We start from the raw sequence: 22,390 nt of genomic DNA on the forward strand, positions 1-22,390 counted from the left end.
TACGAAAACAATTTCAAATGAAACAAATTCCCACCAATGTCTCTAATCGAGAACAACACCGAACATTCCGGCTTTAGGTCTATTTCCCAAGAACATGTAATGAGAGGGCCTGGATAATTTATCTCCCTGAGACCACTTGAGAACATTGAAAAACAGAAGTAAGGGGAAGTTAACAAACATTTTGGAAGCCATCGAAGAGGGTGACATCCCTGAAATGACCTGGGAGTCCGTGTAATTACAGATTGAATAAGAATCCAGGGGCAGGGTGACTGGAGAAAGGAGACATCGATAGTACTAGCTCTGTTAATGCCCTTATTCTGTGGCTTTGGGCATGAACCCCAGTTTATTCATCACTAAACTAGAAGTTTTAATGGTATTATCGTAAGATTAAATTATATAAAAATACACAGTGTTCTGTATGGATGATAATTCCAGTGTGTGACAATTTAGTCAGCCTGAGGAAGAGAACAATGCTGAGGAGGAGGAGGAGGGTAATGACAGTTGATGAGATCATGTCGCAAAGCTTAGCAGAAATACTCCATTCTGATCAGGGTAGGGAAGTCTTGAGTGAGTTTTCCCAGTTCTGGCATGTGAGTAATGAGGTAGAGAAGGACTGTTTTATAACTATTCTGACAATTCAAAGGTATTTTAAGACTGTTGTGGTCAGGATTAAAAATAAGGATTGCAATTTTGAGGACTTATCCAGATGTATTTAGCAAGTGCCCATCTGGACCATCAGCCAATTTCTTCTCCCGATAGTAGAGCCAACTCCTCCTTTGTGAGCAATGTACCAGATAGTTCACTGGTGTAAGAGACGACTGTGTGTCTTCACATGTTTCTTCTAGCGCGGGTGATGTGAATGAGTTCCTCTAAAAGTCTGTGCAGGAGTTAAGTCTTGGAAAGATGTTAATATAAGGATTGTTTTTCAGAGTCCATAGTCTCTCATGGTTCATCCTGGCGGGGGGGTGGGAGGTTGGGGTACCAGGTGGTGGGTATTATAGAGGGCACAGCTTGCATGGAGCACTGGGTGTGGTGAAAAAATAATGAATACTGTTTTTCTGAAAATAAATAAATTGGGAAAAAAAAAAAGATGTTCAATATAAGGAGACATTAAAAGGCAGTTTTCCTAGAGCTTTCTGTGAAGATAGATTAAGTGATTATTCCCAAGAGTTTACTTGTAAAATGGAAACCCAGAGACTCTGTGCATCTCAGAAGAGTTTGCCCTTATTTGTAGAAAAAGAGTTTAGGATCTTTTTAGCAAAGATCCTGTTGCACATATGGGAACACACCCATAAGTGCTGAGTACTGAATGTCGTCAGAGAAGTGTGACCTTATGGTAGGACAAATGGAGAAATAATTTAATCTTCTTATGAAAACCATGTCCTAAGGGAAATGAAATTGGTCCTAGGAAGAGTTCCTTGAAATTCAGAGGGGAAAATATCTGAAACATAGCTGGTCAAAGGAGTATTCATTCTCTAGGTGTGGTGTACAAGTTTATGTGTTCTTATCACATTAATAAAGCCTTACATATCTTTACTTATTTTGTCTGTATGATGTGTCTAGTTGAGAGTAATGTATATATTGCAAACAAAAAATTCCCTTTGAATTTCTAAAATTTGACATGTTTATTTAATACTGAGCTATTGAGACTAGAGAGAATATTAGTTACTCATTCAAAAAGGAATATAACTCCTAGTAAATCAACTCTTGTCCTATTTGTATGTTTTTCCACCCAGGAATCTGCTCTACCTGATATTAATACTGACACATCTATGTTGTTCTTATTTGCATTTTCCTGATATGCTTTTTCCAAATACTGTGTTTAAAATTTTTTTTAAAAATTGTATCTGAGACATTTTTAAAAATTCTATCTTCCAAAAGGTATATTTTTATTTCTCACCTGAACCAGTGGTTTCTAAATATTATGGTGTTACAATCACTTACATTTATTGTCATAAGAGATAAATTCCTGCTTCCTTCTGTGATCCTATGTTTTCTGTATTTCATGCTTTCCTACCATTTTCCCCTATTTCCTGTCTTTTGCTAGTTGAACTCTGCTTTGATTTCTTTAATCTCCTGCAGTAATTTGGGAGGAATCATCCTGTTTTTGTTTCTACTAAATTTTGCAAAGTAACATACTTGATCTGATATTCCTCTAATTATCAAGGTCAAGAAGAAACAATAGCCTTTGACTCAATCCTATTTTGGTCGAGAAATTTAGCACATTTTATTTTTTCATCCCTTCTCCCATTTCCCGGTATTTCATGGTACCATATGTGATTTTAGGCAACTGTTATTATTTCTAAAATATCTTATGTTTTAAGTTATAAATATTTACTTTAGATTTTAGAAATCCCCCCCTTATTTCTTTCAGAAACATTCTTGGCCTCATTCTCATTAATTTCCACTTTCAATATTCTTGTTCAGTTTACTTTTCCCTCGTCTCTGCTAGGTCCTTGATGAGGCAGCTCTTAGAGGCCGGCCTGGGGTCTCTGTTCTGTGCCTTCTTCTTCTTGATCTCTGTAGCCTCTAGGGGGTCTCAGATACTCTGAGGCATCTGATCATCACATCTGTGCTTGTGACTCTTGAATCTCTGTCCTCCAGGCTGATTTCTCTCCTGACATTGAGATTGGTGGACCCAACAGCTCGCTGGATCTCTTTTCCCAGTCTTGAAGGGTTGCCTTCATGTCAGAAGTGAAACTTACCATTCAACTGTGTCCTGACTCTCGCTTGTCTTTTGAAACTCGGTGATTGTCTGAGCAGCATATTTTACTTCTAACAGCTTGTGGTTGTTGAGGGGTGCCAAGACCTGACGATGTCCCCAAAGTGGCCAATTTCAGTCAGTACTTAGATTTAGGCTGATCAGAAGCCAGATCCTCGGGCGGCAGCTCTTAAAGTATGCAAATATATACAGGCTGTTGACGGAGAAGACGACAAGGCTGTAAAGCAACCCAAAGTGTTTATTTGGGGTTTTAGGGATTGCAATCTGGGAGACACAGAGTCGACCGAAATCGAAAGTGTGTTCCGAATTGCAAGTAGGGAGTGCAGGCTTATAAAGACAGAGACCACAAGGTTACGTAACTTGTTTTGAAGGAATTATGATTGGTGCTGACAGAGTTAAGCTGACTCTCTAACACATCATTGGCTATATAGCTAACAGGTGTTACATTATCTTTATTTCAGTCCAAAGTTGGAAGGGTGTGTTCCAGAAGGTGGTCCAGGTGCAACTGACAAGTTACAATGGACAAAAGTCAAAAGTCCGTAGTGTTCCAAAAATTGAAACCACATAGGAACAGGAGACTTGCATAGGCCTAGCTTCCTCAGTATCCTCCAGATGCTATTTTTAATGACTCCCTTAGCACTGCTTGCTTCACTTTGGAATCTTCTCTCATCGAAAGCCCCATTGGCTTTCAAAGCCAGATGTTTTGGGGGCTTATTTCTCAGATGCAAGTCTTAAAAGTTGGGGTACCTGATGCAGTGTACAAACCCTTCACTCCTGAGGTCAATGCTCCAGGTTTTTGAGTTCCTTCCCAGTTGTGGGTCTCCCCAGGGTTGTGGGGTATGGCAAGACTGAGTTTCAGCCTCTCCTGCCTACCTCAGATGTGGCCCCTTTCGTGTTTTCTCCATGAGAAGGAATTGCTCTCCAAGCTGTCAGGTCTTTTTCAGAGGCTACTGTCTCAGCATATGTCTGCAGATTTCATGTGTCCTGGGAGGAGGTGGGGTCAAGGTCTTCCTATGTCACCATCTTGGGCCACCTTTCTTGGATATCTTCTTCAATATCTCAGAGACACACAAAGATTTTCAAAAGAAACAGTTACAGAAATACAGACTGCTCACATTCTCAATTCAAGGGAACATGGTGCAGAGCTGATAATAACAAAGACCTATTATATGCCTGGGTCCACATGCAGCATTTTTACACTCAACCCCCATTTTAACACTGGTCTGATGACTCAGGTGTCTAATTCAAAAAGAGTCTTGGAAGAGTCTTGGGAAGGTTAAGAAACTTATCCAAGACCCAGTTTTGGGTTTAAATGCTTGAATTTTCTATTTCATCAACATCAAAACTTTTCTCTATTGTTTCTTCTGATTATCTTCATGGCTTGGTTTCCTTTCCTTAAAGAGAAATATCTTAGTCTTTCCCTTTAGACTCATTCTTTTAGGCTATCCATTCTTTTCTGAGGCTATTTCCAGGTTTGGTTCAACTCTGAAGAGGGAGTGGCTTTATTCAACAGTTGGCCAGGAGACCAGCTTCAGTCTGTAGTGGGAGTAAGGATGCCCTGAACCCCAACTCCCATGACTCTAGTGGAACAATCTGCTGCCAGAACCCAGAACTTGAGGTGGATGGGACCACAAGGATGACGTACTATGGAGTTCTACCTAAGAGATTCATTGGCATTCAGAAATATTTTGCTTCTAGATCTTCCCATTTTACTTAAGAAGATAGGTGGAAGTAGAACAGCACACTGTTTTGTTTTGTTTTGTTTTGCTTTGCTTTCTTTTGTTTTTTTAATGGACTACTGTGTATGGAGTGCCATGTGGAAGGTTCTAGTTTAGTGTTAATCCTAGAGGATTCTTCCATGGGCCCTTTTTTTCTGCAGCCAGGTTTCTCTTCTCCAGCACTTCAGGTCAACCTAAAACATGGCAAAATATTACAATGATCAAGCTAAAGGAGCTCTCCAATTTCCATGTAAATGGAATGTGAGCATGGAACTTTCCTACCTATACTTTGGGTGGTACAAAATGCCCCCATTCCTGCAGTCCTGCTTCTCCGGACCAAGGCAAACAGATTGTCCTTTGAATGTCTCAAAAGCTCTTTTTTTTTTTCTTGTAATGCCAAATGCAATATTTGTTTGAAAAGACTACACCAGAAGTTTCCCAGCTGAGAAAACAGGCTTGTGAAAAATGGTTTCAGAAAATGAAATAAACCATGCAAAAGTTGTTCAGGGTGTGTTTGAAATGAACATCTGGATATGAACTGCTAAATTACCTCCTTCCTCCTCCTCCTCTTTCTCACAGCTGTTTGAAAGAGTCCTGAGGGCAGGGAAACAGGTCAATGGACCAAACTGCACCTTTCTCTTCCCGCCCCCGCTTCTAATCCGTTTTGCACCTATGCGAGGAATCTCGCTCACACGTGTGTTTAATAAGTGGGCACAAATACAAGAAAAAATTATCTCAATTCCTGTTGACTCTCTACAGCAATACCAAAGGAAAATAAACTCTGGATTTTAAAATTTCTTTAACAAAACTTATGGTTCTAATAAAATATCACTTTCCAGCTGACTTTTTTATATCAGGAGCTGAACAAACCACTCATTCCTCTTCATTTCTTCAGAAAGAAGGAACGATTATTACGTCACACTTTCCCCAACGTTAAGAAAATCCAGTCCCCAAGGCTCTGCCTTTTAACTTATAATTGAGAAACATGAGCAGTTCTGCGTGTTCTTACTGAATTTCCCATTGCATCTGTTTATCACACACCCCCTCCATAACCACCACTTCAACACACATGCACACACACACACACACACACATCTAAAGAAGCACGTTAAGTACATTGAGAAAGAACAAGTTGACATTTATAGGTCTTTGTGAGAGTATCAGTGGCCACAACTAATGCAGAAAATATGAAATAATTGTCTCATATCAGAAGAACGTGTAGGCAGATCTTTGGGGAGGCGTGATAGATATTTTCACATAAAAGGAGGTTGACTGGTCAGCTCTGTACTGTCAGAGGCCAAAATGGGCCTAATGAGAAAAGGAGACTCAATATCTAAACAGATTTATCCTCTGTTCCAAGTGTGTTTCCTTTACCAGCCTCTCGTCTCTGCTAGGATAGGAAAGGAGCCATGCTCACCCTTGGATCCTGGTGTTATGTGTACACAGAGCATGACAGGTGCTCAGTGGATGGACGAACACCTAACTGACCGACTGAATCCAGTTCCTAGTGTAGGTTTCTCAGAAGAAACAGGAGAAAACTCCCTTAAGAAGAAATGGCCAAGTATTTGCAAGGAAAGTTTGAGAGGCGTGGGGAGGAGGTTTCTTAGATTAGATGGACTCCAAACTCTTCCATTCCTTTGAGTCTGAAATTCTAAGTTCTCCCTCCATGTTGTTTAGAAGGAGATTTCTGTGCACACCCAGGGTCCTATCTCAGCAGTCTCCCTTCCTCTTATATCCCCCAGGCTATACTTGAAGACACTGAGCTGGTTTTTGCTAGAACCACTGTAGAAACAGCCTTTGAACTTGACTCAAAGCTGCATGCTTCTAAGCTATGCATCTCTTTCCATCTGATTTTATTTTGTTGTTTTAACCTCCTGCTTTGTACCAAGCAAACCATTCATAGCACTGGGTACCTACTGGGGAGCCACTGAATTGGATGGCAGAGAGAAATGACCTGGCACAGGAGATCAGAGAAGGCTTCCTTGACAAAGCAGGGTTTGAAGCAAACAATAGCAACACGGATGAAGAAAATGTCCAGGAAAAGGGTCTTATAGTACAAAAGAAGATCACGGACGATACTACCTTAACGTAGGGGTCCTATAAAAAGATGTGACTGGAGAGTAGAACCCAAGGGAGAGAATGTGTGATCAGAAGTAGGGAGCAGAGGCCATTGTGGGACATCTCCATAAGTCATACTGACTTGGAACTTTACAATGATCCAGCCCCAATGGATTACCTGAAGACCCATCCTCCTATGTACTCCTCAGGCCAGTGCTGTTTGCCAGGCTATACCACCTGCCAGGCATTGCATGCTTCTAATTTCTGTTTCACATTTTCTCTCTCCTCAAAACCCACCCTAGAGCTCCCTTCTCCAGAGTCTCTGATCATTTCCTCCAGTAGGCACTCTTCTCCCCATGGGGAGTCTGTAACTCTCAGAGCACTTCCGCCTCCCGCCTCTCTGCTGCTTGGACTGGGACGTTCCACGGCAGAGACTGGGAGCTTCATGACAGCGGGGGCTGTCTCCTACAGCTTTCCCTGCCCCAGTCGCCTTGGTAAATATTTGTTGATGAACTGTGTACAACATTCTGCTCAAAATAGAGTATTAGTCAGGAGGAGCGTAGGTCAGACTTCTTAGGTAAGAATCTGGACACTATGACCTGCTTGATGTGAATCTTCAGCAGGTCGCTTCATCTCTTCCAGTGTCATTTTCTTCAATGACAAAGTAGGGATAGTGATAATACCTATCCTCTAGGAATTGCATGAGCATTAAAAATAGCATGTTTTGAATAACTCAACCAAATACTCAGAAATGTTAGTCATTGTTATAAAATCCTGAGGAAAGATTAGAGAGGCTGAATTGTCAAGCCTGGTTCACACTCACTTTTTTCAGTGAAGTCAAAATCTTCAGAGGATCTTGTTTCCCTTAGGTCCCATTCTAGTGTCTGTGTCCTTAATACCCTACAATAATGCAACTTGTGAAAAATTAAAGAAAAAAGGATGGCCATAGGTTTTTTTTCTTAATTGAGATATAATTGACATATATCATATTAGTTTCAGGTATACAACATAATGCTTTGGTCTTTGTATATATTGCAAAGTGACCACCACTAGTTAACATTCATCACCATAGTTACAGATTTTTCTTTCTTGTGAAGAGAACATTTAAGGTCTTTTTTAGCAACCATCAAATATGCAATATAGCATTATTAACTGTAGTCACCGTGCTGTACCTTATATCCCCAGGACTTCCTTATTTTATAACTGAAAGTTTATACCTTTTGATGATCTCACTTATATGTGGAATCTTAAAAATCTGAGCTCATGCAGAGACCACACAAATACAGAGAACCCAGGTTGTGATTCCTCATATGCCCAAATACACAGATGGAAGCTGAGCTGAAGGAATAAGCTGGGCTCTTCTTCAAGTGACTTGTTCGCCCCCTCCCCAAATAGATTGTACCCCATCCAGTCTCTCACTATAGTTTAACTAGGTATGTAAATTACAGAATAATTACACAAAATAAATAGTAAAATACACTATAACACAATAACTAAGTATGTAAATTACACAACAACACAACCAGGACACTTTGGGGAGGAAAAGGGTGCTCTGTTAAACTTTACACTGGGACTGCAGATGTGAATTGCACAGTCAGTCACAAGTCATTCATCATGATCCTCTGTTTGATCATCTAACTTAGAACCAGTAGTCATGCAGCACCTGGATGGCTCAGTTGGTTAAGCATTCGACTCTTGACTTCAGCTCAGGTCATGATCTCAGGGTCATGGGATCAAGCCCTATATCGGACTCGTTGCTCAGCGTGGAGTCTGCTTGAGATTATCTCCGCCCCTCTCCTTCTGCCCCTCCTCCTGCTCACTCTGTCTCTCCGATAAATAAATAAATAAAATCTTTAAAAGACAAAAACAACAGAAAAGACCAGCCATCATGCTGACTTGAGTCACACAGCTTTCAGTGTTTTTCAAGTTCAAAGCTTCAGCTCCCAGCAAAAGAAGAGCAAAGGCTCTCTCTGATCCAATTTATTTTTAATTGTATCAGAACATTTTCAACTCAGTGTTGTACATAGGTTTCCTGGAAGGCTATGTCAATATACTGTGAAACATCTGGATCTTTGGGTATTAGGATGTTGGAATATAATGAGCAGTTTTCATCCCAAATCTTTAGAATCATGTAGATAAACCGATTGTTTTCGATTCAGGGAACTTAACTGCCAGCTTCAATTAGCCCGGGTTCTTTAATATATTCTTTTTCTAACATAGTAGGCAACTTCAATAAATTATTATTTATAGAGTACTTATTAAAATGCTACAGGGAAATCGTTCCTGGAAACATCTCACTGTATAACTGTAAATGATCAAACCCTTACTTGCTGATTGAGTGTTTGAGGACTGAAGTCAGATCACAGGATCACAGCTACTCATGCCTAAAGACCTCAGACAGCACCCGTGCCAACTCTGCACCCAGTCCCTGAACCCTTTCAACAACATTTCTGCCATGGAGACACCCAGGAAATATTTGATGTCTTGGTGATGGAGGGACTCCTTCCTGCCCAAAGTAGCCCTTTCCTTTGCTGGATGACTTTGTCAGCTCAAAAAAAAAAAAAAAAACTTTCCTGGTTTTAAGTGGTAATCTGCTTCCCAAATTTCCAGGCACTGAGCCCCATTCTCCAATATGGATTCATTCTGTGACAAAATGAATCTCTTTCAGCCCCTCTCTGCTCTCACAGCATGAGAGGTACTACAGATGGGCATCATCTGAACCAATATGAAGCAAGCACAGCCCATGAAGTGACAGCACAGCAAAGTGGCTTAGCCCATACACTAGGGCCAATGTGCCTGAGTTTGAATCCTGGCCCAGTTGTCAGGAGGCAAGGCATTTAACCTTGCAGGATCATAGTTTTCCCATCTGTAAAATGGGGACCATTCCTGGGTATCTACTTTAGGCATTCTTGAAAGATAGGAGGTAGTATATACAAAGTGCTTAGAATAGTGTCTCCTGGTGATGTAAACTCTACATAGTTATTATCACATATAGTCCTAGCAAATAGAGTCTGGAAATCATCTTTCAGTTGTTAAGATCAGGGCTCAGTGGGTCAGGAGTTAGTACAGGGCACGTGGCGACCCCTAAATGCAGCCTTCTCAAAATACCCCATCAAGCATTCCTAGTTCTTTGGCTTGAATGCTGAGTTCCCTTTTGGAGGGAATAAATCCTAGTAATTAAGAGTCAGGGCCTGGGAAATTGTATTCAACACTGGATATACATTAAATTGATTGGACAGGTCTGTTTATTTTTTAATAGCAATGAAATAAGAATTACTGAGGGATCAGAAATGGGTATTTCCTCAAAGCCCCTCAGGAAATGTTAATGTGCAGTCAGATTAAGAACAATAGATTTAAAGTGAGTCTTAATGAGTGAGAATCTGGGTTCCTTCAATAACTAGCTACACAACTTTGGGGGAACTTCATAATCTCTTCAGGGCTCTGTTTTCACATCTGTAAAATGGAAATACAAATAAAAGAATTTCCTTCCTCATAAAGTTGCAATGGCATTTAAGTGAAATAGCACATATAGAGAGAAGAGTACTCAGTGGGTATTTGTTCTGTTTATCTCCCCTTAATAAGTATTTCCTATCCTTAATTCTCATCCTTTCTCCATCTATCACCTTTGCCTCAACCTGCTAGCAGGTGCCAAAGCGTGCTGAGCCCCATCTTGGCTAGAGGTACAACCCAAGGGCCTAGATGCTAGGATCTATCAAGGAACCCTTTCCAACATGGGTACACCTTAGACTGATGGTGGCCCAGTTTTGTTTTTGTTTTTGTTGTTGTTTGTTTGTTTGTTTGTTCTATTTTGTTCTTTGAGTAATTAATAATGACTTGCATTGACAGAGCACTGGAATAGACCTGAGTCCCAGAGCACTCAGAAGAGATCACAGCAAACTTATTATCGTAGGCTATGGCTTATATCAGCATTTGACTCATCTGGGTAATATCTGCTCCAAGATTGGTAGAAGTGCTCTATGTACCTGCTACTCAAACTGGGGAACCTAAACCAGCAGCATGGGCATCAGCTGTGAACTGGTTAGAACTGCAAAATCACTGGTCTTAGCACAGACCCACTGAATCACAAAGGGAATAGTTAATAGAACCCCCCCCCCGGTGACCTGTGGGCACATTAAGTTTAGGAAGCATTGTTCTTCATCAGCATTAAGAGAAATTCATCCCCAAGGTTTGTGAAATTTTCCAGAAACAACCCTCATTCTTTTGCCACCAAAAATTGATGCCTACATAAAGCTCTTAACATCCCCTTGAATCAAAGCCCTCTAAATGAGTAGCTTCTCTTCATCTCTTCACCATCCTGTACCACTGGTTTAGCATTTATATAAATGCCTTCTTTGAGTTATTTCCTGGCTTGGACTTTCTACCCGATCCTTGGTCCTTATTGAGAAACAACAATTATCTTGATATTTGGTGTAAGGGGGGCTTCCCAAGACCAGTTCCCTATGCTAGTCATAGAATGAGGGTATGCTGCTAGCTCTTCCAGCTTTCCTCACTGATTGACATTCCTTCTCTATGATGTTCCTCTCTGCAGGCACACCATATTTAGAAAGTCAGGGGGTGTTGCAGCCTGAATTCACATAGAAACAAAGAGGAGTCTGGCCTCAGGGAATATGTGCTAAAGGCTTTCACTGAACAAAAAATACCCAGAGCAAAGTCAGAGAATAGTTTGCCCCAATTATCATTTGGCTTGACATTGTCATCAATATGTAATGAAATCCCTGATTTCACTGGATTTCAAATAACTGGAGAAAAGATGGCGAGAGACTAGTAAATAAAAACTTGAGGTAAGTTTTGGAGTGTAAGAAGCCAGCCATTGTGCTGGACAACGTAGCTCCCAAAGCAAACAAAATCAAATCCTACCTCCAACTCTCATCCTTGACCCTTGTGGAACTTACACCTTCAAGAAAAAGAGACATGAAGCAAATAACCACAAAAGTATACGTGGCATCATAACAGTGATCAACATGCATCAGAGAGAGATATCAGCATCCTAAGAACACAAAAAAGGAGACAGCTCTATTCAGGATGTCTCCTCTGAAGAAGCGACAAAACGGGAGGGTGGTAGGGTTCAACAGGCCAAGGCCAAGGCGGGTGTGACAGGGAAGGGTGGCCCAGCTGGTGCTAAGTCCCATGACCAGGGAAATCAGGGCCCCTTGAGGAACTGAAACAAGCTGGAGTGAGAGGAGCCCAGAGGAAGGAGGAAGCAGAGATGTCTGGGAAGCTAAGGCTAGAGTAATTAATGGTGGGTACGTTGTAGTCCTCATTCTGAGAGCACTGGGAAGAAACAAAGGGGGCAACAAGATGGTGTCTGTGTTCCTACACTAGTGACCTTTCGGCCAATATGGAGGACAGATTGGAGAGTGACAAGAAAGGATGTGTGGAGCAGACCAGCTAGGATTGCATCAGAGTCCCCAGCGTGGGGTCCTGGTGCCTGAGCTGTGGAGGTGGTGGGGGCAGTGCAGAGAAGTGGGGTGTTCCTAGGGGTAGGTGGTAAAATCGAAAGCATTCAGGTTGGGTTGGTGGGCAGGAGTAGGGGAGAGGGAGGTGTTAAGCATGACAGTTTGCAGAACTTCCTGGGTGCTGCTTTCTTGACTAAGTAAGGCAGGGAGTGCTGGACAGTCATCAGATGGGGAGGTTGGCTGTGGAGGTCATGAGTTACATTTTTGAACATTGTGAGTTGGAAGCCTTCCCTGACCTCCCAGACAAAGATACGCAAGACTGGAGTTTGGATGGGAGTTCTGGGCTGGAGGAGAATATTTTACAATAATAATTTAAAAAGTAGAAATAACAAATGTTACCATTTATTGAATACTTGTTCGGTGCCAAATCTAACCATCTATTATCTAATTTAATTTTGCAGGACTCCATGAAATGACCGATCATCCCCATGTAGCAGATGAGGAAGAGGAGGCCCAGAGACAACATAGCGTCCAAGCTCCTACCCACTGTGTCACACTGCCCCCTGCTGAGCGCCTACTAAGTGCCAGGCTCTAGAAAAGAGTGGTGTTTGGGACATTCCAAGGAGCTTCTGTTCGTGTCACGTAAGTGCATGGATTTGTGTGTCTCCCATAGAAAACTGGAGGAGGAGAGGCCAAGAGGTAGGGATTCCTGCCATTTTTCATTTATACTGTCGCTCATCCACAAGCCACACCCCTCTTTTATTGACATGCCCAGATACAAGGCACACCTGTGCACAACTTTCTCTCTAGTCTTCTTTCTAAACTTTTGAACAAGAGCAATTTTTTTGTTTTGTTTTGTTTTTGGTCCCTGGTTTCCAGTGGCCCATGGACAGGTAAGTTAAATAAGAAGAATTTCACCATGCATACCCCATTGGGCTTCAATTTCAGGGTTTCAGACACACAGGAGGGGGTCTGGGAGGCAGCCCAACACTGCTCTCCTTTTGTAAGATACCCTAAGGTCCTTATTTGCTGTAAGCTGCTTCTTCTGGGTACCTGTCTGGGTATTTTTCTGACGACGACAAGAATGACATATTCCCCTAACTAGCTCTGAAGTGGATATACACTCACCACAGCAGCTAAAGAAAGCATATTGATACAAAATGATCCCTTCAAACATACTCTGCTTTTGCTCCAGAAGGTGAACATAGCATGAGAATTTCACTGCTCCCGTTACCTAGAAGAGCCTGAGATTTGAAACTGGGAACTTTTCCATAGTTTACGTGGAACAGAGCATCCAGATCAGTACTGAAAACATAAATCACTCTTAAACCCTTATTTCTTATCATTCTGGTAACAATAGTCTAGTTAGAACTTAAGAAATTCTGCCTGTGTGTCTTGTATGTGTCTGCCTCTGCGTGTGTGTGTGTGTGTGTGTGTGTGTGTACTGAAAAATAAATGCATTTCAAGTGATCCACTTGGGATTTAACTAAAATTTAATTTTATCTATTGTCAAGTGTGTTTTTACTCTTTGAAATACTACCAATCTAATTTTTTAAAAAAACTGTTTAGAATTAGTGCCAGTGATGATAATTAATGCCAATTCTGTCGTGCAGTGAGAAGTCTCAAGCGTGGATCTGTTACTGTGTTTTACTTTTATACACCCCATAAAACTTTTTTCTCTTGTACAGAGTCATGCTTTTCATATTTTATAATTTTCCTTAAACTTAAATCCCAGATCATAAAAGAAGTGATACTTGGATTATCCAGCATGAGGCAATTCAGAACAATGCCACATTTGAGCAGATAATCAATGTTATCCTCAGGGACTATCAGAGGTTATTGGCCCTTGGCAAACAACTGAGAATACGTAAACCTAAGCCCAGAGAGGAGCATATCACTTTGAGAATATTTTTTCCAGAAATATTATTATGATTTATTTTTATTGAGAGAGTAAAATATATTCATTCTAAGTCGTTTGACTATTAGGGGGAATAGAAAACAGTACATTTGCAAGGAGGGTGGGGAAATAACTTTGGCAGTTGCTGTTGTGGCATCCCAAAGCAGAGTTCCAGATAACTCATGTCCTCCCCACGATCATATAATTGTCCACATGTTAGTATGCAGTGCTGGTAATTACATCAAACCGAAGTTAAAAACAATTCTAAGAATTTCTAGATTTCTACCTGAGGCAGTTCCTTCATCTGTGCCCTGGATGACATTCATTTCCGTTTTTTCTCTAACTTTGCACTCTCTGGACTGTGGATCTTTCCAGAATATCGTTTGCCTAACTCTCTCTACTCTTAAAAAAAGAATCTTCCTTGATTTTACTTCCCCCTTAACTCTTGCTGTATGCCCTCTGTTAACAGCAACATTTCTCGGAAAGTTGTCTGCTCCACTGATCTCCATTTTCTAACACTACTCACTTCTCTAGACATGCCAAATCTGGCTTTGATTCTTATCAGTCCAGGAGATAGCCTCTTTTCAATGCCATAAGAGCCCCCACACCACTACATAAAATGGATCCCTTCAATCTCTTTTTCATTTGTTTACTCATTCTGGTATTTATTGAATGCCTGCTACTTACCCAAGTTCTGTTCCAGGTACTAGGGACACAGCAGTGAAGAAAACTGACAAGAACTCCTGTTTCTTTGCACATCACCATTATAGAGAAGGTTACAGATAATAAACTCAAGAAGTCAAGTTGAATAGTCTGATCACTCACCAGACTTCAACTAACTTGACCATATCCTGCTTGGGACAGTCTGGGCTTGTGTGATCCAGCACTCTTGCTTCTCCTCTTCCCAATCTGATCCATTTTTTTCTTTCTTTAGTCCTCTTTGTCAACCCTTTTTCCTCTTTGGTCAATTATTCCATATTGGAGTCCTTCAGGATTTTGCTTTAACTTGTTTCTTTGTATTCTTTGCATTCATTTATGTGACCCTCATTTGTGTATGTTCTATTTTATTCCTAGGTGATTTTTTAAATAAGTTATTCCCCATTGTTGTAGCCACCACTAGATCCCAGTGATGCTAAAAGTGATGACTCGAAACCCAGAGATGGGTTTATTGTAAAGCTGAAGAGGTTTTAGTTATGCCATGCTGCTCTTCATGGGCCTCTGTGAGTGTTGCAAGCTTCCAGGGAATGTACAATGTTTCAGGTGTGGAGGGAAATAAGAGTTACAACTGGGACCATTTCCTTGGAAACATTCCCGGCAAATCGCCTAAAGAAATCTCAGAAGGAAAGAAACTGAATCTTCGTGATTACGGTAATTTTGTTGTGACTTCTTTTCCCACTCTAGATAAATACTACCTTTTTTTTTTTTAAAGATTTTATTTTATTTATTTGAGAGAGAGAGACAGTGAGAGAGAGAATGAGCGAGGAGAAGGTCAGAGAGGGAAGCAGACTCCCCATGGAGCTGGGAGCCTGATGTGGGACTCGATCCCGGGACTCCAGGATCACGCCCTGAGCCGGAGGCAGTCGTCCAACCAACTGCGCCACCCAGGTGTCCCTAAATACTACCTTTGATACCTAAGCTTGTGCTTGTAATTCTGTTCATTTGTTTCTGAAAGATGGTCCCCCAAATTGCATAATCTTCAGGCCCCATAAAAGTTGGATTCCTCTCTGTCCAGAGCTTACCTCTCTTCTGAAGCCGTTAGTGCCAAACAAACTCTTTTTAAGTTTCTACTTATTCCATCATTAGCCTCTCATCCATATTCTTGAATTCCTTTCTTTCTTCCTAGATTATGGAGTATCTGTCGCCCTGGTCTTTCCAATCATAGTGAACCTCCCAGTTGTCCTCTCTATGCTTTGTCAGCCAAATACCTTCTTCACAACATAACTGATGTAAAATTTTTATAAACAGAAATCATCTGTGCTACTTGCATCTTGGTATTCTTCATTCTTCCATTGTTCTTAGAATCCATGGATTTATATTAGATCCAGTATTTTTAACTCTACACCCACATGCCATCGGATCTCACCCATGCTTACATCCCCGTTTTCATTCCTGGCTTCCTTTCTATGAACCAGTAGCCCTTTTCTCATTTCTTTCCACAGATAACACTCCTCCATCAGCACTGTGCTGCATGACCTTTTCACTTGTTGGGATTCTCTTATCCAAGATTTTTCAGCCGGCTAACTCTTAAGGTCTTGGCTAAACATCTTCACTTTAGAGAATCCCTCAGCCCCTAGAGGGATTATTGCTTCACTAAAGAGATATGGGATAGGGAAGAGGTCAGTTACACCCAGTGAAAGATCAGGTTGCCACTGCCACAAGGAGGTGTATGAGTCCAAGATAGAAAGACTAAAATAAAAATGATGCAGACTGCTGTGTTTTTATCATGTCCTGTTTCTTCTTCATCTGCTATATATAGCCTTATGACTGTGGTCTTACCAGTGGAGTGTAAGCGGTTCAGGTCTGGCCCCATGCAATCCTCCATACTTGTTCTCTCTTCCCTTGTCTTCTGGCAGGATGCAGGGGATCTGAAGCCCTAGACCTGCATGGAGATAGCCACTTGCCCTTTTGATGATAAAAAAAAAAAAACCAACCTTCACTAGATTTAAGCCTGTGGGATGTGGAGCTTGCTTTTACTGCCATTAGTATCACTTACTGTCATCCCTCAAACAGCAGATTCAGAAATGAGCATCCACTACGTGTTCTCATCTCCAAGCCATTTCACTTTCTATCCTATTTTTAACTTTCCATACCCCCACATGGATATGGAGTGGCCAAAAGAGTTTTCTTGGAAGGCCCATTGGACTGTAGCCCCTGCAGGAATCTCAAGATTCAAAGGATTATTAATTTCGATGAACAACAGACATAGTAGTTAAAAGCTGGGGCTTGAGAATCTTTCAAAAGTCGACTTACTGCATTATGGCCTAAATGTATGCTCACACTTTGTCCTTTCTTTTGTAGTCCCTCCCCTTGTCAACTCTGGGTTCAACCATGTGACTTCCTTGGTTATGGAGTTGTTTGCAGACCGGACGCAAACAGCATCTTGAAAAGCACATTCATGTTTCTCCTTTCTCCTTCCTCTTGCCTAAGTGGGCTTCTTCATTTTCACATTTCTTCCTTGCCATAAGAATGTGCTCTTCTAAGCTCCTAGAGGAATGTGAGAGATTCACAGAGAAAAGTCAAGGTCATCTTAGATGACTTGACAGCTAGCTGACTCCCCTACCGGAAAAGAGAGAGAGAGAGAGAGAGAGAGAAAGAAATACGAGCCAAGATTAACAGCCACCTGTCTAGTTCCCAGTTGTCTTCAGAGACACGAGTGAGACCAGAAGAGTATAGCCTACTCAAACCTCATTAACAATAAATGGTTACTGTTTTGAGCCATTAAATTTGGTGGCTTGTTTCAGAGTATTATGGAGGTTATAGATCAGTGTGAAATAGGTCAAAGTAAGAATCCCAGGGCTGACATTTGTTAGCTCTGGGACCTTTGGCCAGTTACTTAATGTCTCTGTGCCTCAATTTTTGCATCCAATAAATGGGATATAGTGATAATCTGAGGGGTTTGAAGTGGCGGGGGGGTGGGTGGTTGGGGTACCAGGTGGTGGGTATTATAGAGGGCACAGCTTGCATGGAGCACTGGGTGTGGTGAAAAAATAATGAATAATGTTTTTCTGAAAATAAATAAATTGAAAAAAAAAAGATATATCTGCATGCCCATGCATTATTCCCAATTACCAAGATATGGGCACAAACTATTGATGGACAAATGGATAAAGAATTTGTTCTATAAATACCTATAATGGAATGTTATTCAGACTTAAAAATAAAAGAGAGATCCTGTTTTTTGTAAAAAAAAAAAAAAGATAATTTTGAAGAGTGATCAAGGTGACAGATGAAAAACACAAAGTTTAGTTATTCATGTGTTGATTCAGTCAGTAAATCTTAGGATGAAGAGGAGAGGTGAAGGAAAATGAGAAGGGGAAAATAGAAGGACAGCAAAGTCTTTTGTAAGTCGAGAGTTTGGATTCACATTGTCTGCTCAGCATTTTGGGTATCTAAGAGGCAAAAAAAAAAAAAAAACACATAGAAGAAATAAAAACCCAAAGACAGCCCACTCATTCATCACTTCAAATAAACTAAATTCTTTATTTTTATAAGATACGTACACTTAGCCCAAGTGTGTTCAGTCCCTTAGAAGATTTGTATACTTAGTCCTTGGGAGCTCAGTCCCTTGGAAGATATTCTTCACCAAATCTTGCTTTAGTATTTTACCTTTAATATTTATCAGAGATTTTTTAAAATCAAATAACCATTTAAAAACCACTTTTGTCTTGGCTTCAATGTTGCTATAAGTATTTTTCATTCTGCCCATCAATACCCCCATTAGAAGATGTCATGTAACATGTTTCTTTTAAAAGATAGAAAAATACAGAGAATGAAATGGAACCCGTCATTTCCCCTTAGGAATCAATCTGGGTCCTCCTTTTTGACAGACCTTTCTTTTAACCCCAACCATCAGGACGCTGAAATAAATTTCTCATCTTAACAACTACATTACTCTTAAGTTTAGCATATTCATTTAAGTCTCCAAAGATTCTGGATCCTTATAAATATATCTCTGATGCTCTTTCTTACATGCCATATGATTCAGCTACCTCAAGTTACTCATAAGCAAATGGGCCTTTTCTCATGCATGATGACAGTCTAGAACCAAATGTTCACAAACATTTGTAAAATCTAGACCAGAAGCTATTTCCTAAGGGCCTCAGCTCAAACTCTGAAACCTGTTTTATGGTCTCTCAGCCTTAGTTTTGGAAAAATCATCAGGTTGCTAACTGCTTTGGCGATCATAAAACAAAGTTTGCTCCTAAACAGAGGAAAAGGCTCTAAGAAGGAGAAACTTGTTCACAGAACACAGAATGAGAAAGGCCCCTCAGAAGCTTTGCTGGCATGAGTCCCAAGCTCATGTTACCAGGAATATTTACATTAAAAATATATCTTCAGCTTGACCAGCAGCTCTGAGGTCAAGCTCAAAATCCTGCCTGGGAGTTCTTTGGTTTTATTACCATTTGTCAGCTCAAGCTTTGGCTATGATTTCCCTGCTTTCTGAGGCATGAAGGCAAATAGAGCGGAGTAAGGGCTGGAAATAGCAGCCTTGCTAGTGTGAGGTGGGGATGAGGGGTTTCTGAGGTTTTCAGCAGGAAGGGTCTGGTTGAAGCCCTGGTGGCCAAGAACTTTTCCTTTACGTACTGGCCTTTTTATAGGCAAGAAAATGCCTACCAGGAGGTTAGTAGGACTGTATCTTGCCTCCCTTTCTGAGACATGCTTCTAGAGATAAACTTATTTGGTCCCCTTTCTCCACTCTCCTGGAACCCCCTGAGAGGCCTTGCCAGCTTCAGGAGTGAGAGGGAGAGATTTATGCAGTCTCCATTGTAATTATAGCTATAATTATGATTAATTTGTAATTATGATTTTGCTAATCTTAAATATATTATCCTGAGCTTGACATGGCTAAACACCTGTCAGGGAAGCATGTAAAATAAAATCTTATTATTCATGTTATTTTGTTTCAAAACAGTTATAGATCTACGTTTAAAGAAAAAATAAATGAATAAGCAATTCCAGTTTCAGTCTGTCTCAGTAACAACACCAGCCCAAGCAATTCCATGAGAGACCACATAGTACAGAAGAAAAAGATCATGGTCACACAGACCTGGGGTTAAAGAATATCATCACATTGCAGCAACATATAAATAAAGTTTCAGCCCTTACCCACATTTCCAGTCCTGGTTCTGAACACTTTATCCCCAATCATGCTTCATATTTTACTCAGTGAAGCTTTCAGTCTTCTTAGAAGATTGCTTTTCCACCAATATTAGTCACTTTTGCAGTTTGGACTTGACTTTAGGCACTAATGGTATTTTTACCTTCCACTGCTGCATTTAGATCTATTTTCCAGCTCATCGATTCTCTCTTCAGCTGTGTCTATTCTGGAACTTCATTTGTTCACTGAGGCATTTTTAAAAATTTGCTTTCTGTATTTTTTTCAAGAAGTATTATTTCATCCTTTTGCAAATGTCTTAATTTTTATACCATATTTTCATTATGCATTCTACAATGTCATTTAATCTTTAATAACATTTAATGTTATTTTATAGAATATTTCAGATTATCTTAGTTTCAAATCTTAGAGTTGTATGTATGTGTGTATATTGACTCATTGACTCTTCCTTATGAATTTTTCGGCTGACTCCTGGTTCTGTCCCTACTCTGGACATCTTATAGGTAAAACATATCCAGGGTGCCTGGGTGGCTCAGTTGGTTAAGCTTCTGCCTCTTGCTTTTGGCTCAGGCCCTGAACTCATAGGTCATGGGCTCAAGCCCCATGTTGGGCTCTGTGCTCAATGTGGAGTTGGCTTGGTATTCTCTCACTCCTCTCCCTCTGCCTCTCCCCCATGCTCATGGTCTCTCTCTCTCTCTCTCTTTCTCTCTTTCTCAGATAAATGAATCTGGGATGGCGGGGGGAGGAAGAACACATCCACTATGGGTGGTAATAAGGAGACAGAAAGCATTGCACAGACAACAGAGCACCTAGATACTTTCAGTTCCAGGGTATCCTTCCCATAGAAAGCAAGGAGTCTTTCATTTTGCAACAATTTCTCTGGTCTGTCACATTGATGAGTTGAACATAGAATAGAATGTAGATGTGTGATTAATATTTACATACTCTTAAGATAGTCAGAGACACAATAAACAAACAGTACCAGAAGCTTTTTAGAGCATATAGCCTCAAATTAATTCTTATTAACAGAAATCACCTTCTCACCCCTTGGTAGGCACCAGAGACTCTTCCCCAGTTCATCCTCCAGGGGGCGCTTACCAGACTGCAAGTGTCTCTTCCGTCCATCATAGTGTTGGATGGATGGTAGGAAACCTACTCCCCTGTTTCCAAATATAAGGGAACTAAGGATCAGAACAGTGAAGTAATTTCTCAAGGTCACATAAGTAAGTAGAAGAGTTACTTTTTGATCCAGGAAACCTTCTGATTCCAGGGTCTGTGTTTATTTTCCCCAAAGGACAAGTCAAAGGAGAATGGACACGTAAGTCTACTGGATTAGAGGCTTTCCCCAAAATGCATAATGAAGGCAAGCTCACTCTATGTCTTTTATTCTATGTTAAAAATTAATATGAATCTTGTATATTAATTCATAAAATTTGGTGTCAGTTTTAAAGTGAAAATGAGGTTTCATATTTTGAGTTAAATTACCTAGTTACCTAATTTTAATCCCTTTGTAGGTATTTTTCTCCCTCTTGTTGAGGCCTTGGCTAGCTGTCCACTAAGAATCCATGCTCCCTCACCATGACAATGCTGTGGTGGGAATGTGGCTACCTGATCAGGAACGAAAATTCCTGCCCCTTTTTGGGTAATACGACAAAGTTACTTATATCCAATGAGATATGGGTAGAATTGATATGTGCCATTTATAATCACGACTTGTAAAAACACCCCAACTGTAATTTTCCTTTCTTTCCATCTGATACTTGACTGTAGATGCCTGAGGCAACCTCAGAAATTATACAGTAAAGATGGCTGAGCCTCCATGGTCTCAGTCCTTCTCATGGAACAGAGAAGGACTTGCCTCTTCCAGTTCCCTGTGGCTTCCAGCCTCCCTTGGCTCAGAACTCACATCTCTGCCTCCATCTTCACACTGCTTTCTCGGTTTTTATCAGATCTCCTCTCCTTCCCCCTAATAACAACAGGTGATTAGATTTAGGACATACTTAGGTAATACAGCATAGTCCCCCAAGTCTAGATCTCTTTGGGGACCACTATTCAGCGTAGTATGCCACCCAGATGGCTGGAGTGGATCCAGAGCCAAAGATGACACAGGAGGACGGAGTTCTTAAAATGGGGAGGATGGCAAGTTGGAGGCTACTAAGATCTTTCATGAACTTCTTCAGGGAGGTTAAGAACATACATTTTACACATGCACAAACAGGCACACGCAGTGAGGAAAGAGATCAGAAACCCCCAGTGTTGGCTCAAGTCATGCAGGCTCTCTCACAGTTACCTGGTCTGCCAACTAAAGCCCTGAGGAGCATCATCGTGGGAGGAGCTGCAGGCTCATCTCCACCCACCCCCCTGCTTTTACTGACTCACTCAACCAATGTTATTCAGCCCCTGCTGTGAATCAGACTCTGTTCTGTGCACCGGATTACATCAAGGGAGCAGATGAAAGCAAGATTCCTGGACCTTGTGGTGGGACTGACACTTAACAATACACTTCATTAATGACTAAATTAAGTGTAAATAAAAACATTCCAGTTTCCAGTCTTCTGGCATCTCTCCTGTTTCCTTGACTTCCCAGAGATTAAAAGTAGAAACCAATAAGTCACCGCCGGGCATGCCCTCATCACTTGGGTGGCATCTGGTTCTTCTCTTAGAAGTCTTCTTGCTGCCTTTATATTTGGGGTGGATTTTTTTCAGCACCTAGTAGATTGTTGCCCAAATTCCTACTGATCT

General features: G+C 40.9%; 1 long non-coding RNA gene across 2 annotated transcripts in view; it reads left to right on the forward strand.

Moving 5' to 3' along the window:
• Positions 1 to 11,715: 11,715 nt before the first annotated feature.
• The window catches only part of LOC122915563, a 28,367-nt gene continuing 17,692 nt past the window's right edge, over positions 11,716 to 22,390 (forward strand). Inside the window, exons 1-2 of one of the 2 annotated variants that reach the window (XR_006386067.1) lie at positions 11,716 to 11,758; positions 12,377 to 12,557. This is a non-coding gene — a long non-coding RNA (uncharacterized LOC122915563). Of the gene's footprint in view, positions 11,759 to 12,117; positions 12,189 to 12,376; positions 12,558 to 22,390 lie in introns of those variants that run through there. The other variant, XR_006386066.1, reaches the window with a different exon arrangement.

The sequence above is a fragment of the Neovison vison genome, chromosome 8 (assembly GCF_020171115.1).
Source record: "Neovison vison isolate M4711 chromosome 8, ASM_NN_V1, whole genome shotgun sequence".
Taxonomy (NCBI): Eukaryota; Metazoa; Chordata; class Mammalia; order Carnivora; family Mustelidae; genus Neogale; species Neogale vison.